This window comes from Triticum urartu, chromosome 7A (assembly GCF_056163025.1).
Source record: "Triticum urartu cultivar PI428250 chromosome 7A, HENAU_Tu73, whole genome shotgun sequence".
NCBI lineage: Eukaryota > Viridiplantae > Streptophyta > Magnoliopsida > Poales > Poaceae > Triticum > Triticum urartu.
The window spans coordinates 623,819,574-623,827,515 of NC_141879.1; the positions used below are offsets into that span (position 1 = coordinate 623,819,574).

At 43.9% G+C, this 7,942-nt stretch overlaps 1 pseudogene; it reads left to right on the forward strand.

The window, feature by feature from the left end:
• The first annotated feature begins 6,537 nt into the window (after positions 1 to 6,537).
• Positions 6,538 to 7,119, forward strand: LOC125526007 (serine/threonine-protein kinase UCN pseudogene; annotated as a pseudogene).
• The last annotated feature ends 823 nt before the right edge of the window (positions 7,120 to 7,942 follow it).

Below are 7,942 nucleotides of genomic sequence, written 5' to 3' on the forward strand. Positions count from 1 at the left end.
ACATTGGGGGTTGTTGACATATTCCTTGTGAACATTCAATTTTTTCAGAATTGTTTGAAAATTTTAAAATAGTTTTTAAAAAATAATCTCTCCCTATCTCTCCCTAATAATAAAGCACGGGTTGACTCCGTGGGTTCACCGTCACAATACGCTTTCTTCTCATGTCATAAAATATATATCTCTCCCTAATAATAAAGCACGGGTTGACTCCGTGGGTTCACCGTCACAATACGCTTTCTTCTCATGTCATAATACGTTTTTGCAATTTGTATAGATTATATATATATATATATATATATATATATATATATATATATATCTTTCCCTAATAATAAAGCACGGATTGACTCCGTGGGTTCACCGTCACAATACCCTTCTTTCCATGATTTTACGCTTTTAGTTTGAATTTAAAATATCTACACGAGGTTTACCAAGGTGGTACTAATCTATATACATGCCCATACATGAAAACCATCAGGTTCCATGTGTTCCTACCGACTTGGGCCTCCAGGCTGGGTCGTTGGCCCAGCTTCAATTGAACGCGAGGACAATGGAGATGTGTAAAAATAAATAAAAATGGAACGTCGTCAATGGGATTCGAATCTCTGGTAACTGCGCAAATGCTAACGCAACAGACAAATCAATCCAGGCTTGTGGGTGTCCCAACGTCGGCCTCTAGCACTTTAACATAAAGCAAAGGTGTACTGGGGTCAAGGAAGTTGGGCGCTTGATGGGCACGGGAGTGCTGGGCCGAGACGGCTTCCGCGGCCCACGGGGCAGACAAGGAACAGGCCAGAGGCTTTTTCATATTTGTTTACTTATGAAATAGTCCCACCTTGCTATTTTGCATTAATTTTTACCAATTTATATACGTTCTTAGGTTATTAGGCATCACGGAGCTGCTTCGGAAATTAAGCAAAGAATAAGGCGTGAATATCTCATTGAGAAACAAAGAAGGAAGGCCCAAGGAAAGAGAGAGAACGGAAATAGAGGGTAATTACTTGGAAAGTAAGTGGCTGGCAAATGAAATTCATGACATGCTTGATAAAGAGAGAAGAAGGAGAAAGGAAAGAGAGAAGAAGGAAATATGAGGATTAAGGGAGGAACCTACCAAATAGAAGAAGGAAATAGGAGGATTGAGGGAGGATCCTACCAAAATAGATAGGACATGCAGGATTTGTAGGCGCCATACTAATCTTTGTTGGCATGAAATTTAGTATCAATGGCAGGCGTACTGGCCTCATTCATATCTTATATGAATATAAAAATGATGTGGCATTTTTTTCCTACATGCAATCCTCACTAAATTCACTTCATTTTTTTCTGTTGCAGCGGACAGCATGACATGGTTTACTTCCACTTATGACCCTTACTAAATTTGCACCAATTTTATAACACATTGAATGGTATGTCTGCGCATACAATCCTCACTAAATTTATGTCATTTTTTACCGGTGTAACCCACCGGCATATATGCTACATTTTTTATAAATGAAGGTATAATATTATTTGGCCTCCCATTTAGTATGTCCATGTCGTTTCTCCATACTTAGTTAGGCTATTCTACCGATCGTCTATCCTAAGCCACCGGGCCTCTGCCCCGTTCATCCGTGTTACGTTCCACCAATAAAAAAACTAATAAAAAACAATGCCCTCCCGACCCGTCTGTGCAACCCGGCCCAACAAATCAGACCCACCAGCCTGTTTAGGAGATGAGGCAAAAATAGTAGACCGTGATAGCAATCAAACTTGCAACCTCCACTGTTCTTTGGTGTTGATCATTTTAACCCACAAAAAAAAAGTTGTTGATCATTTTAAACTAAAGTTGAATTTGGTGTTTGTTTGTGTCCTTTACGGACTGGTACTGAACTACTATAATGTAAAATCTGGATACACAAATACAAGGGGCAAGCATTAGATTGTGCAGATGTGACAGGATCTCAAACATGATCGTTCGCTGGTTTGTACATATAGACGATGCAATTCTTTATTGATTTCAAGTATAGGTGGAACGTTCCCATGTAGTGGACATTGTGAGAGACAATGTGGACAAAGAAAAAAGTGGTAAGAAGGATGGGACGCTAAGGGTGATAATTTGTTTCTCCCGTTACAACGCACGGGGCACTTTTATACTAGTCTATCCCTAATAATAAAGCACGGATTGACTCCGTGGGTTCCCGTCACAATACGCTACTTCTCGTGAATTTACGCTTTCAATTTTTTTTCCACACGTCCATATTTTTCCAAAATCCAAGGTGGTACTAAAGTTAATGGTTCGTACAACCGATTCCTCGGATCTCTTGCCTGGGCCTCAGCCCATTCTATGGCCCATCATCGCACCCTAATCCTGCTCGATCTGGATCTCCGATTGATTGACGCCCCCGCTCGCTTCCCATCGAGAGCAAACACAAGGAGGCGTGCCGAAAAAATCTAGCGATTTTGCTCGGAAAGAGGTGAGGGTGGATCCCGTGGAGGCGGAGGAGCCGCTGGGCGAGGAGACGTCCGCCGAGGCTGATCCCACGGGGCACTTCATCTAGGTGCGTATATTGTGGTCTAACTTCTTCATATAGGTGGTCCTCGACACCTAACTCAAAGGCACGCGCGACTTGCTCATCTCCGGCAAGCTGCAAGTCATCAAGCTTGCCTACAACCTCCGTGACATCTGCAACACCGACAAGTCCGACAAGCAGGCTTTTACGGCGCCTCGCGCTCTAGCTGCGTGACGACCAGCCCCCGAGGCTCACCTGCAACGTCGTCGTCGTCCAAAATTTGAGCGTTGTCGCCGGTAACCAATGTTGTACGCATAAAGTCTGAAGAAAACCAACTATTGTGCTCCTTTAACTGGGATCGTTGGAAGTTGGTGCGGGCGAGCGGTGAAAGCAGATCGGTGGTCTGGCAGAGAATCGGTATCTTATTGTCTTGATTGATTCGGTGGTGTGGCGAGCGAATCCAGCGGCAAATAAATCAAGACATAACTATGATCACGTAGACTAATCCTAGAGTGGCATATAATTGGTGGTACTAATAACAAGACGTTCATTGGTCTCCGAAAAATAAAGAAGCAGCGAAACATATGTGAGTATTCTTTGCATCTTTTGAGTACTACAACCTAGCTGGCACACAATGGAACGCTAGAAACCATTGTGGGCGGCGGGAAGCCAAGCATGCTGGAGACTGATGACTGAAAAGATTTACGGGAGCTAGCAATCCTGATTCCCCTCATTGGGAGCTGACCGCCACCGACGCCAACATATCCCTTCAGTAAATCAATGGAAAAGCCTGGGAAGTTCAGAGAGAAATCAAGGTACATGTGTGGATGTGTGTTGCCTATGTACAATCCTATAATTTAGTTTACGCTAATTGTGCATATTGATAAATTTCTACAACAAGATGCAAAATAATTGCTGTGTGAACATGCGCTAGATATTTTTGTAATAATTTTGTACTACTAATAATTTATCAAATACTTTTAAGCAGTGCATGAACATTAACGTTGCTGCTATTTGTTTGGCCTGTAAGGACTGAAGTCTGTTGTTGTAGTTAGGCTTGGTGAGAAGGGAGGCGTACATGGCTGAGGCAGTGACGTTGTCGCATTCGTCTCGCCGTATATTACCTTCCTCGAGTAGTAGGGAAGCACTATAAATACTATTACTAATTATTAATTTTGGATATTTCAGACATAATATTCAGTTTAGAGAGGCGAACGAGGTTGGCGACGATGCAGTATCCAAGGTTAGATCCCCCCCCCCCCCCCCCTTCCTTCAAACCTCCGTCTCTTGCTATACGATATGTAGATGGACTAAATTTGATATGTGGAATGGTTAGTAGAAGATAGTACTATTTTAGCCTCGGATTCACTTCTTAAATACAAAGGTGCATGTGTTATCTTGCAATTGTACTTTCAGAAAAAGGGCCGGTGACCGGCATCTGGGAAAGTCGGGCCGACTAATAAAGAACGTGGAGAAAAATAATTGCTCATGGGGGATCGAGCTCACGACCTCCACTTCAATGTTGAGCGCCGCCACCAATTGAGACAAGTCTTGTTCACATGTAAAAGTAGAGAGGATATGTATACATAGCGACCATGCTTCCCAAAAAGAAGGAATTACGGGAGAAGAGGAATTATATATATACGGAGGAATTAAAAAGTAGAATTAAATCGGGCGCTCATATATGGAAGTAATGAAAGGGAAAATTATGGGGAGAGAGACGGTTTGGTGAAATTAATGGGAGAGAGACCAGATCAAATCCCAGCAATCCCGAATTATGGGAGAAAGACCCCAATTAAATCTCGCTCATATATGGAATGGAGGAATTAATTAAAGGCGGATTGATGGATTTAATGGAGGCCGATTATTAATTAAACTGATCGATTAAATCGGCATTCATACACAATGCCTGGAATGGGCCCAAAATGTGCCAATATTCCACATGTTTTTTTAAATTACAATATTCCACAAGTTGAACAGAGAAAGATACTACAAGTGGCACGCAGGCCAAGATATCAGTTGTGATCTAGAAAAGTAGGCATGATAAACAGTGTACACATGTTTAATAAAAGAAAAAGGGAAATAGATAACGGAAGATGAATATATTGAAAGTTTTTTTTGCAAAAAAGGAAATATACTTACTCCTTATATGCGACAATCGTTGTGTAGCAAATGGTTTAAGGCGTGACTGGTACGCAATTACTCCGAATATTAATGTTTTCTCTTTTTGTTGGACATTGCTTATCTCCTTTGATTACTAAGCCTTTTAATATCTTTGATTTTTTACTTCCTGTTTTGATGTCAGCTTCACGTTAGCTTCACAAGTAAAACACGAACACGAGGTGCATCATTTTGCTTCTAACCTCAGGGAATTTCTTTTCTTTCTTGAAGTATTAGCGAATTTCCACTCGTTGTGTCAAGAATATGGTCCTTGGTACTTTAATTTACTTCTAATATTGTTATGCTACCTGCAACATTATTTAAATAGTAAATTGTATTTTGAGTTTATAACCATTTTCATTTTGTACCATTGCAACGCACGGGCCTTTTTGCTATAATAATAAAGCACGGGTTGAGTCTCTCGGGTTCACCATCACAATACGCTTCTTCCCGTGATTTTATGCTTTCAGTTTGAATTTAAAACATATTCGATGTGGTACTAAATTTTGTTTCTGCAATATTATTGACGTTTGTGTCCGCCGCTGGGTTTGTTATCCGTATAGGCCTCAGTATGAACGGCCCAACCGAACCGAGGGAAAAGAGTCTCAGCCGGGACTCTTCTTCACCTCCTCATCCTCTGGGCTCGGAGGAATCCTCCTCCGCATATGATGGCAACTCCTCCGCCCCTCCTTCCAAAATGGAATGATTCATGTCGTCCCGTGGTCACTTAGTGCATGGATGTTCTTTCTGTGCTGGTGGGTGTTCCCATCGTGATAAAGACTCTTCATCATTAAGGTAACAATAACAAAGTAACACTGTAGATTGATTCTTCACAATATACATCCTTTTTTCTAAACTGAAATAACTAATGCACATCTCCAGACATAAGTTATGGATCATGGAACCTGTGTTGATGGCCAGATATGTCACAAAACCGTTAGGTTAATTTGCTCTCTTTTTTTGTGGGAAAGTTAATTTGCTCTTATCCATAAAATGTAATTGAGATCTATAGAATGCAGATCAGATGCACCAAGAAAGTAAAGATTGTGTTGTCACAAACTATGATCTGATGTAGTGATATTTTGTTGCTTTTTGGTGAATCTGAACTATATTACGTTTTCATGGAAGCCTTTTCTTTCCCCTCTCTCATCATACTACTGCTCTTATCCTTGCCTCCTATATAAACAAAGGAATATGATGGCTGCCATAGTGATAGTCCTCCTCAGCGAAATCCGGATACATAATGTTACATCAACAACTTCAGAATATTATGGTGATGCTCGACATTCAACTTTGCACCCACACTACCTTTTTGTTTTATGTTCAAAATTGACAGATTTTCATGTGTTTTACTATGAACTAATTATTAGAAAATATTTCTTTGTGAATTATGAGATTGGTCCTTCAACATGGCATAGAAAATGCACTTTTCAACACTTCAAATAATATTTTTGCTACTTTCAAAGTTGTTTGAGTTTTTATTTAAAATTTCTAAGAATAAGTTTATTTATTTTGTACCCGTTGCAACGCACGGGCATTTGTGCTAGTAATAATAAAGCACGGGTTGACTCCGTGGGTTCACCGTCACAATACACTTTCTTCTCATATCATAATACGCTTTTGCGATTTGTATAGATAAAATTTCTTTATAAACGAGGTGGTACTAATAATTTGGGGATGTCCTATACAACCAATTTGATATCCATCGATAGTGCAACCTATATATCTTCCATGCAGGACACGTCTCCCGTCCTTTACTCGAGAAAAAAAAAACCAGCAAGAAACTCAGAAAAATACGAGACCGACCCGACATCTATTAGCCTTCCTGACGCCTACATAAACTCACGATGGGAGGCGATGCCGCGAGACGTGCGTTCATGGTGGTTGTTCTCATCGAAGTCCGACCAAGCCTGACGCCGACCGCCGCGCGAGATGGCGTTCGGCCGCACGCCGTTCAAGGGCAAGAACTGCAAGGAGACGTTCCGGAACGTGCTGCACAGGGAGGTCGAGTTCCCGTGCGACACCCAACGCCGGATGCCGGAGCTGACCGACCTCATCTCGCGGCTGCTGCAGCGGGATCCCGCGAGGCGGCTCGGGTACGCCGGCGGCACTGACAAGATCCGGGTGCACCCGTTCTTCGCCGGGATGGCGTGGGACATGCTCGCGGATGTGACCCACCCGCCCTACATCCCGCCGCCAGCGGAGGACAACGCAGCCGACGGCGAGGGCTTCGACGTGAGGGACTACTTCAAGAAGCTCCACCAGTCGCCGGCACCGCCGCCTCCAGAGTCGGGCTCGTCGTCGTCGTTGTCGGACTACTCGTCGGTGTTCTGACTTGTATAGCTTACGTGGCCGGCCATGTGGATGTGGTAGTCGACTTGCTCCTCGGTAGATTGCGGTTCCGTAACAAGCGAACGGGGTGCCTGTACAGGCAGTGGCGCAGTGCAAACGTCGAGAACAGGGGCGTGATGGTGTAAATAAATTCGGTGTAGCGCTGGTTGAGACGCGGAAGCAATTTTCAGAGGTGCACGGTTCAGTTGAGGGTCCAAGGCCTTTTTTGCTCTACTTCAGCCATGATGAATTCACGAGGGGGTTCTGAACTTCTGATGCAAACCGTGACTTTTGCTACTGCTTCATCTTGTGTCATTACTGAATCTTCTGATGCATAGTCTTTGTTGCGCTCGCCGAGGCCAAGAACGAGTACAATCTGGGCGGCTCCTTGGTGGCGGCCTTGTGAGGCAATGTTTGGGCGAATCAGTTCTGTGTCCCATCTCACGGTCACGCTGTGCCACGGCAAGTTCCACTGGCCGGTCTCGGGACCAAGTACAGCGCACTTGAGTTAGTATTGAATCTGTCCTTGACAAACCTGATGATGATAGAGCTCGTCGAGATCACCATTGTCGACGCTCCTGCACCCGATCTGCTCAGCTGTTCGGTGTTGTGCCAGAGACCGCGTTCCTCCTTGCTCCAAAGCTGGGAAGGCAACTGCTCGGCCAATCATGATGTTTGTGTCCTTGACGGACTCAACGTAATTTCCAGCTGCTATTTACCACCGATCCAGGGGCCTAATAAAGAGGATCAGGTCGGCTGAGGCAGCAGCAAAAGCTACCTCCATGTGTGGTTGAGGGCGTGGGGCCTGGCGTCAATGCCGTTGGTGGTATTCTGGCCATGGCGGACACCCACATTATCGTCGATGCATGCATTATGGGCGGGCCGTAGAAGCGGACGTGCCGCGGGGCGGTAGCTCGCGGTCAGACGGATCCGTGGGCTACTAGAGGCTGTGATTGGGGAAG